This window comes from Artemia sp. Qi Xiang Cuo, chromosome 7 (genome assembly GCF_049724085.1).
Source record: "Artemia sp. Qi Xiang Cuo chromosome 7, ASM4972408v1, whole genome shotgun sequence".
NCBI classification, from domain to species: domain Eukaryota; kingdom Metazoa; phylum Arthropoda; class Branchiopoda; order Anostraca; family Artemiidae; genus Artemia; species Artemia sp. Qi Xiang Cuo.
Genome location: NC_142800.1, coordinates 18,476,083 through 18,486,855, shown reverse-complemented (window position 1 = coordinate 18,486,855; position 10,773 = coordinate 18,476,083). Strand labels below are relative to the sequence as shown.

General features: G+C 36.1%; 1 pseudogene; it reads right to left on the bottom strand.

Moving 5' to 3' along the window:
• Positions 1–324: 324 nt before the first annotated feature.
• On the bottom strand, positions 325–2,001 carry LOC148950024 (fatty-acid amide hydrolase 1-like; annotated as a pseudogene).
• Between the last annotated feature and the right edge of the window lie 8,772 nt (positions 2,002–10,773).

Sequence of the window (10,773 nt, the reverse complement as noted above, 5' to 3'; positions counted from 1 at the left end):
TAGAGCCCTGGCCCCAGGGGCTGCATGGGTCATTTCACCCAGGAGGCATAGTGATTAGGCTTTTTGACTTTTGTGAAAAAAATGGCTATCTAAATATTTTGATTAGATGTGTTTAGGAGGCTGGGGCTAGGGGAGACAATTAAAACGGAGTGGGAAGGGTATTGGGATGCTGTTCAGTCACTTTTGACTCCTAAAAAGGCCATTAGGACTTTCAATTTCAAAATATACAGCCTTCTCCGAGGTTTCTACGACTACTCTTTCCATAAAAAGTGGCCCGGTCAAAAGAAAAAGAAATAATAACACGTTAATGTTCTGGGTATTTTGTTACGGTTTCGTATTTTTAATTTGATTTTCAATCTCTTTTATTCTTCGGAGGACTAGCTCTTCTTGCCAAGGTAGTCCAACTCCTTGAACACACAACGGGAGTCCAAGGGCACCCTCTGTTGTGTTTGCGATGTCTTTTAGAAGCTTATCATCTCTGGGGCATTTTTTCAACTCCTGATCTTCTAAAGATTCGTTGGAAATTGGTAAAATGCCGTTTGGGAAATTTAAAATGTTGTAGATAACATTGTAGCTAACGCATGGATTAAAGCGACCTTCCAGTCCAATCTCTGGGGCTGGACAAGCAAAAGATGGACAAATGAGAAGATCTATTTTTTCCTTTTCCCAAGCATCTATGACTTTACTAACATAATCGTCTTTAAGTTGGACTGCAGCCCAGCGTTCTCTCAAAGTTCCTCCGGAAGCTTTGAACGTTTTAGCAATACAAGGGGAAATAAATGAAATCATAAAACTCAAGATTATTTTTAAACAACTTGAAATACTGCAAGTACTTGCAGTACTTGGGTACTGCAAGCTTAGTCAGCATCAAAATACCTGCAACTCTTTCACCAAACATAATTTCCTTGAAACATAGTTCACCATCCCCATGAAGCAGTTTAACGGCTAGGGCTTTCATTCTTTCAATATCGAATGGCCTTAAAAGAAATCAGTTCATGACCAGCTTTTCGAAGAGCATCCATCGCTTCTTTGACGGCTCGCTTCATTCCGGGAGTTGCTGGAACAAAGTTCTGATTGAAGCAGGTCTCCAAGCAGATGTCGGGACATACCGACTACTGCATTAACATTTTTTGCCACAATACCTGGAACTGAATCCACTCCTAAGATATCAATTTTTTGGTTTCTTAGGAAACTTTTTGAAACCAAGAAAGCTTAATCTTTTGGCAGTAGGCTTAATTGATGTGATATCACAGAAGGCTGCAGGAGTTCTTGAATTACCCACATAATCACTGCCAATACCAATAATCGATCCCCCAGCTCCAATTAGCGGTCCTTCACCACCTGATGAGCCACCTGGTGAGCGAAAAGTGTTATGAGGATTTCATGTTTGACCCCATACAGGGCTATTACACCCAATGCTTAGCAAAGTTTGAGGTATATTTGTCTCGCAAAATGGCACAGCGCTCAGAGACTTCAGAACTGAAACAATTACAGCATCAGCAAGGGAAGGACTGTCAAAAAATTTGGCAATCCCGACAGTTACGTCATAGCCTTTGACGCCAACGTTGTCCTTAGGACTAACAGGCAACCCATGTAGTGGTTTATGGTCCTCTTTTGGAACTGAATCGAGTTGATATGCTAATCCATCTTCTTCTTCTATAAATTCAGTTACACGATTCATTTAGGTAGTTACTTCTAAATCCTTGATGCTATAAGCATTCAGTACTTGTATAGCTTTTAGTTTACCCATTTTCAGTTTGTACAGTAGATCCTCAAAATATAGTAATAGAATAACGGTATTATTTTCAGACTAGTCTGACAATTCAGATTTCAGATTTTTCTGAAAATTTTCTAATAATCTATGTTTCTGTTCACTGCCTCTGAAACACTTTTTCTCAATCTTTTCATCATTGCTGGATTTTCAGTCCAATTGTTGATTATCAAATATCTGAAATAAATGAATAGCAATGAGAATGAGAGAACTAGATAAAATTGCAACATTTAATAAATGATATTAGAGGTGTTTTTTTCACTCATTAATGTGCAAAGATCTTACATCTTTTATCAGAAAACGCTTAAAAGTGAAATGTTTGAATTAACATCTTGCATCTTTTGTCATTTTTATGCAAACGTCTTTCATCATTCTGCTCTGACCAGTGGTCTGAGAAGAATGATGACTATATCATCAAAGTTCTCTCATCTTTGTTCTATATGGCAGAACAGTGGCGGTCTTCACACTTTTTGCTAACATGAGTGAGCTGTAAGATCTTAGAACAAAGATGAGTTAAAAAACGGTAATCTTTGCAGAAAGATGTAAGATTTAGATGTAAGACCTTAGTGCTAAAAAACGGGCCTATTGTAGAACAGACATAAAGCGAAAACAGAGTTGTGTGCCAATTTAGAATCAGAACAAGAATTTAATGTTGGTTAGTATAGGTCTCAAGAACCCGGTAATATAAAAATAACATAACTCGATTATCTTTTTGCACTTTTCAACTTCCATTATAAAGTTAAGTGTTTTGTTAGAACTGGATTGTTTTTGGGGAGTCAGTTATAGAAATCACATGCCTGTGACGCTTCTTTGTTTAAGTTTAAGGGGAGGATAATTTCCAGACATGTGGAAATTTTTTTTAGGCAACTAAGCAACAAAAATACTACATTAAGGTTAGGATACTGCAGCACTGTGGCTAATAGTCTTCAGCGTAGGCTCCAAGGAAAGCAGTATTTTTATTCGTAATTTGGGTTCATGTTGTTTATATGTAGTAGATCAACATTAAATATGATCCATAACAATCCGGTTGAAATATCTCCCCTTTTCCGGTATGTATGCAAGCGCAAAGGTTTGTAGTCTTCCGAGCACCGGAGACTAGTTTTGGAAAACACAACGTGGAATAAGCTTTCAAAAAATTTATAACTGCTATTGTTTACATCAAAGCAGTTTCTAATATATCGTATGTTTTTAGTCAAGTGAGACAAACCTTTGGTTCACAAGCTGCATTGAATATTTTTCCGTCCCACGAGACTCATCATGCCTTTTACGAAGTAGCACCAAACTAAGATTTTGCCACAAAGAGGACCAACTTGTTATGGATCGAAAATTTTGATTAGCCAATCAATCCAAATTATTAAAAAAATTTGTTTTGAGGTTTCCAGTTGCAGTGGAATCAATGCCACACGGTGGCGCATTCGTTGCTGGAAAGTCACATGAACCATACAAGATAAATGTTTAGTATTTATATTTATTGTAATACTTCAACTAAGTTGATGCACTTGTTTTTTTTCTCATGATATTATATTAAGTGATATACAATTATGCGTCAGCTAATATGAAGGAGGGGTGGTGAATAATGTTTTAGATGGGGAGAGGGGTGGCAAATACCAAAGAGAGAGCACATTTCAACACCCAAATTGTCTAGTTTTGCGCGAGCTTTCAGATAAACATAAATATGGGTAGAGGAAGGAATTATGGGTAGAGGACGGGTAGAAGAGAGAGTGTAGGAATTCACACTTTGCCCTTCATTTAGACAAAGCCTTGATAAGGGTACTGCGGGATGATATCCTATTCTTATTGCAGAAAAATGATTCTTGATATTTGTTTTAAAACTTTATTTAACTGAACTGATTTGCTCCATATTTAACAAATTTATATACAGTGATGCGTAAGTGGGCACAAGCTATCATGATGGAAGGGGGTGATTTCGTAGGCCGGTGGGAGATGCTTCAAAGATTCTATATTAATGCCAAAATATCCTATCTCTTATTGAGCCTACAAATAAGTGCACAGTGAGTTTTTGGGGGAGGAGTGGGAGGTAGAAATTGATATTTAATCTCATTTGCTCCCAGGAAACATTTTGGGCTACGCCTTTTTTATTGGTACTGTGGAAGGATAGGGTAATAGCGCCCCTCTCCATTGTGTGAATCTTTTTCTTTGTATTATAAGGTATTAAATTCACATGCTTACCGGCAGAAAGATTGAGCACACAGGGCGAGGCATCATGAGCCTCACCAGAAAATTTCAGGGGGACGGGGGGAGACAAACGCTACCAGCAGCTTCGTTTTCGGCAATTTTAAATGGTAATATTTCTCTTTTCCTATTTGTATACAATGTTTTACTGTACTTAAACATATAAGTAAAAATTTTGTTTAAACACAGAAAAACCTAATCGTAAAGGTTGTAATGCTTCAGCCGTGTTGAATATCACAGATAATGCAGGATTCCGATCAATATGAACAATGATACAGCTGTCCACCAACCCATAATTAAGTAGTGAAACTATTATTAAGAACAATTCAACAAAATCACCGGTACCATTCATCGAAATTTTTTATTAAATATTCAAATTTTGTCAAAAATTTCAGTTTTCTATTGTTTGTAGAGGTGCTTAGTTACGGAATTCATTAAAGTAGTGACTTAAGTGAATTTAAAAGGCTGTTGAAGAATGAATTATTTTGTAAAGGTGATTTTAATAATTGATTTAATAGAATGCATATTTGATAGATTATCAACTCCTTAAAATTTAAATCCTTAAAATTTAGTGTTTTATTTTTATTGAGGCGTCTTAAGAAAGGATTTGAGTGTTGAGTGTTATGTCAGTGGTAGCAGGGCACACGATGTTGATGTTCTGCTTTTTTAAGCCCCTTCTGGGGTTAATGTTAATTATTATCATTTTTATGGGTTTGTTTGGTTATTTCTTCTCCATATCATGTTACAAAATTTGGAGGGGATGTGTTTACGTTAGTTTTTTTTGTTAATAATTGATGTTAAAATAAACAGTGTCTTAATAATCAATATACAACTTTTGATACGAAGAATTTAGCAAAAAAAAAAAAAAAAAAAAAAAGAAAAAAAAAAAAATCTGGCGTTATGGCGACGGTAGGCAACATCATGTCTTGGTTAGTTAAAACATTTTAAAACATTTAAAAAAGTTAAAACATTTAAAAAGTATTTTGTTTATTTAAATCATACAATAAATAACCGAGTCAAACTCAAAACGAGCAAAAATTAACATGAGTATCAATGAATTCAATCAATCAATTTTAGTGCTATTATTTAATGCTATGTTTAGTCTCCCACTCTCACTGGCCAAAGAGCCTTTGTGGGGGTATAAAGATGTGTAATTTTTCTGTTTTTTCTAATAAATTGATTGAATTGATTAGACCATGACATGATTTGAAAACGATCAGAAATTAAATAAAACAAACATATTTTCAGCAGAAATAAGGACCAACATTAAAGCTAACATTAAGCCATCACCCCCCCCCCCCTACTCCAAAAAATACATTCCTAGGTGTCGGTGCGCAGTGCCGATATTTTGGGATTTGGATTGTATTGTTAGTTTAATTGAGCTTATGTGTCCACATTTGTCGCCATACTGGCTGCTTGTGTCGGCACATTCGTTATATCCCCCTGCAAATTGAAAACCCAATCTGCGTCCCTGGAACTGCCCCAGTTCTCAGCCCCTTGGTCTTTATACTAAAGTTTGGCTCTTTGTCCCAATTCTTTAAAAATTATTGTTAAAATACAAGGACCGTTGAAACGGAATTATATGCTTTTTAAAACACTAAAATTCCTTAGCGTAAAAAGTGAAAGATGGAGGAGGGGACAGCGCCCATCATACACATAATGATTCTGTTCATTTCAAGTTTTAATTTTGTTCCTTACTCTTGGTTGAAAAACTTTATTGAATTGCATTTTACTTAAAGGAAGAATCTATTGCAATTTTGGGCTGTGGGAGTCTGTTTTCCAAATTTTCTTCGCTTCTCTCTGCATAATAAATTCTATTAGAACAAGATATTCTATATATACCACTTTGTACGAGTTATATCTTTGCCGGAATTTCTTTAAGATCTTACAGTTGATTGAGGTTTGAAAGCAGCTTCGATATCTTTTTGTAATTACTTTATTAATTTTGTAATAAAATTGGAATAACATTTAAAAATACATAATTTATTTTCTTATCAATTTCCTTTTTTCTCTAGAAAACGGCTCACTGAATGTTTTGTTTCTTTTAAAGATTTACGCTTATCCATCGTATTTTATTGTAACTTCATAGTCAATTCAAAAATTGAAATCAATTCAACGAGGAGTTTTTTGTTTTTTTTAAAAGGTTGTGCATAGCCGAAAAGAATTGATTAATAAGATTATATTAGGATTCAAATAATCTAGATTCTTTCTAGATTGTTATTAGGATCCTTTCATCTAGGATTCAAATCTTGGTTCTCAGACTTTTCTTTCTATTCTTCCAAACTTTTTTTAACTGTGGAAAAACAACCTGGGCCTCGGCTATTCTAGTTTTAATATATTCAGTGCACCCCCCTGTCTTCACTAATAATACTACCTCGGTAATTAAAGCTGTTACATCATGGATCTTTTCGTTACCTAACGTCACCTTTTCATCTTCACTTATTCATAGCCTTAGTGACCTAGTCTCCTTAACATTAATTTTCAAACCTATTCTAGTACCCTAAACTCGCAAAACCCTCTGAAAGTTTATTCATTTTGCTAACACTTTCAACTAGGATGTTTAAATCATCAGCATAATCTAAGTCCAGGAAAGTTTTACATCCCCCTTTGATTTCCGTGTTCTCCCATTGCCTTTGCCACGCTCCTTAAGATAAAGTCCATCAAAATGATCAATATGAAAGAGGATAGAACACAATCCTGCTTAATTCCTGATTTAATACGAAATCAGCTACTAACTTCATTTCCTACTTTAACCACAGCTGTATTATTTTCGTACATAGCACTAATCACTGTAATGTATTTTTCTGGTATACCACGCCAGCATAATACCTTTGCTAAAGTTTTTCTAACAGCTGAACCAAACGCTTGCTAATCAAGAAAACTGTGGACTAAAGGTGTTTGATAACTCATGCACTTCTCAATTATTAATCGAAGAGTGAAAACTTGGTCAAAACTTTGTCTACCCTTCCTAAAACCACAATGTTCTTCTCTTAAAACATTGTTTAAATAATATTTAATTCTAAAAAGCATTATACTATACTAAAGGTGTTTGATGACTCATGCACTTCTCAATTATTAATCGAAGAGTGAAAACTTGGTCAAAACTTGGTCTACCCTTCCTAAAACCACAATATTCTTCTCTTAAAACATTGTCTAAATAATATTTAATTCCAAAAGCATCATACTATGTAATTTGCTACCTAAAGAAAACAGGCTAATGACTCTAAATTACCGCACTCACTCGTATCACCTTTCTTATGTAGGGGTTTAATTAGGGTTTTCCTAAAATCTCTAGGTATTTTCCAAAAAAAATTTCGTAGTCTTCAGTAACTTACATCTAATATCATAACTACCATATTTAAGAAATTGATTTACCCCAATATCTGCACTTGGAGCCTAATTATTTTTTAATGCTTATGGTAGTGTCACTAATTCTTCTTCGAAAGATAAATCTTCCTTCACATCCAAGGTTTCACAAACTTTTTTTCTATAATTATATCCCGGTTTTTGCATACTTTCAAAATGTTCCGTCCATCTCTTTTTAACTCGTTTCTTATTGCTAATTGTAGCCCCTTTCCTACATTTAACTGGGAAACGTCCAGATTGATAACTCGCTCTCAATTCAACTTGCTAGTACAATATTTTGCTATTACGCCGTCGTGCTGCTTCATCAAGATCTTCCGCAAAATTATCCACGGTCTCTTTTTCACACCTTCTTACTTCATATTTTAATGGTTTATCTATTCCTATGTGATCTATCACTCAGATAGTTCTTGTACAAGCCCCACCTCAACTTTATTAAACACTATTAATACGAATGTTGTATCATCACACATATAATAATTTATTTTAATATTTCTGTTACTCAGGGCTAGAATTCGTTCTTTGCAATAACCATTGTAATTTTGATCAAGAGTATATGAATAGATTACTAGAAAAATTAGATTATTATTTACCTAGTGACAGCGTTGTGGATGAAAGCGTGCCTCTTAATCAAAGGTTTGCTGGTTCAATTCCACCTGTCGTGAAGGCTATACGGCTCCAATGTTTTATTATTTTTTTTGTCCCAGAGGCACTTTATATGGGAAGAACGTCATTTAAACTTCAAAGGGGGCTCATTCGATTATAAATGGAGAGTTCTAGTGTCGTTTTTAAGGGTCCAAAGTGATCGGAGGGCAAATAGTCTCCACGCCCTTTTTTCTCCAAATGCACCCGATAAAAATTTTGAGATAGCCCTTCTGTTAAAAATAGTTCAATGGTCACATAACAAAAACTCCGGTGTCGACACAGCCCCCAAGAGCCCGGGAGCAGGCGTTGTAAGTTATGCTCTGGGGACACATATGGTTCTTATGGAGGGAAAAACTGGTATAAACTTCAGAGAGGGCTCATTTGATTGGAAATTGAAAGTTCTAGTTCACTTTTTAAGAGTAAATAGATATCGGAGGGTAACCAGCCCACCTCTCCACGCCTTTTCTTTCCCAAGTGCATCCGATAAAAATTTCGAGATAGCCATTTTGTTAAAAATAGTTCAAAGATCATATAACAAAAACTCTGGTGTCGACAAAACCCGCCAGGGCTCGGGGCAGGCGTTGTAAGTTATGCCCTGGGGGCAATTATGGTTCTTATGGAAGGGATGCTCGTATAAACATCAAAGAGGGCTCATTTGATAGGAAATTGAAAGTTCTGGTTCCATTTTTAAGAGTCAAAAGAAATCGAATGGTACCTAGAACCCCTCCCCCCGCTTCGCGCCCTTTTTTCCTCAAACCCATCCGGTAGGAGCTTCAAGAAAGCCATTCTTAAAAAATAGTTCAAAGACCATTCAACGGAAACTCCGGGGTCGACACAGCCTCTCCCTGGCGCCCGAGGGCTTGCGTTGTAAGTTATGCCGTCGGGGAATATATGGTTATTATGGAAGGTATGCTCTTAAAACTTCAGAGAGGGCTTATTTGATTGGAAATTGAAAGTTGTAGTTCAGCTTTTAAGAGTCAAAAGAGATTGGAGGGCAACTAAACACCCCCGCCCCTTTTTTCCAGATGCATTCGATGAAAACTTTGAGATAGCCATTTTGTTAAAAATTGTTCAAAAGTCAGATAACGAAAACTCAGGTGTCGACACCCCCCCCCAGGGCCCGGGGGACGGCGTTGTAAGTTATGCCCTGGGGTATATATGGTTCTTATGAAAGTAATGTTCGTATAAACTTCAAAGGGGATCATTTGATTGGAAATTGAAAGTTCGAGTTTACTTTTTAAGAGTCAAAAGAGATGCGAGGACAACTAGTACCCCCACGCCTTCTTTTTCCAAACCCATCTGATGAAAGTTTTGAGATAGACATTTCGTTAGAAATAGTTCAAAGGTCGGATAAGAAAAACTCCGGTGTCAATACATCCCACAGGGCCTGGGAGCAGGCGTTCTAAGTTATGCTCTGAAGGCATGTATGGCTCTTATGTAAGGGATGGTCGGATAAAATTCATAGAGGGCTCATTTGATCGGAAATTGAAAGTTCTAGTTATTTTTTTAAGAGTCAAGAGATTGAAGGAAAACTAGCCAACCCCCACGCCCTTTTTCCAACAAACCCATCTGCTAAAATTTTTTTTTTTAAATTGTTAAAAATTAGATAATAAAAGCTCCGGTGTCGACACAACTCCCTAGGCCAAAGAGGCAGGCGTTGTGAGTTATCATCTGGGGCCGTATATGGTTCTTATGAAAAGGATGCTCGTATAAACTTCAGAGAGGGCTCATTTGATTTTTTGAAAGAAGAGGTTCGATTTCCGATGAAACAATGTATAATTTACTGCAAAGGCATTTTAAATCAAACATGGACTATCCTTTCCAAAGTTCATGTCAAAGGCTCAAAAGCAAGGAAGTTTCAAGTTAGCCGGATGGATAAGTACGCTTGGATAGTATTTTCTTCAGTAAAAAAAAAGGGTGTTTCTGCAATTCCGGCTGTTATTCAGCCGGAAGGATGTCTCACCAAAAATTAAGGCAGCTTGTCATGGAATCTCACGTGAATTGGAACAACGCCCTTGGAAGACTTTAGCTTGACAATTAGGCTTTGACAACACACTGCTGGACCGACAAAGGGACCTTAGTTGTCAATAGCAATGCATAACAAGAGACAAACACACCCAAAACCACTACTCTTTTCTCAGTTAGTAGTTTAATGGCGGAAGTATATCTGCAGATATTATAGCAACCCCTCAAAGTTCCGCATAGATAAAAGCATATATTAATTATTGTTGACTGACCTTGACTGAATGGATGTAAGGTGGAATTTTAGATGTATGAGGGAATTACTAGCAGGTGTTTATTAGCACGGTGTACTAGCATGATGTACTGGTAATGAGGATAACGTAGGCAATTGGAAATGGTTAGTTTTGGAATTTGAGAGAGAATATAAGCAAGTGTATTTTGTTATTCGAAATCTATTGTTAATTGAGGTTAAAGGGATAAGGAGATTTAAATCCATTGTTATAATTTAGTTGCTATAGCAACAACTTACTTACTTACAACTTACTTACAACAACAACTTACTTACGACCCTGATAATGACAAGGAAACTTTTTTTATTGTACTTTAATTTCTTGAAAAATCTGTCATCGAGTATTTTAAAAAAAGATGACGTAGCATGACCATTTAATTATTTTATTAAATAATTTATTTTATTACGAAAGTAAAGACATGATGAGAATTTTGTATGGGATTAACCTTTTGAAGCAAATGATGAAACTTAAGAGGAAATGGCGGGAAATGACTTTTTCCGTGGCAATTCATGGCTCGTGGCACTTTCTGGCCCGTGGTATTCCGTAGCC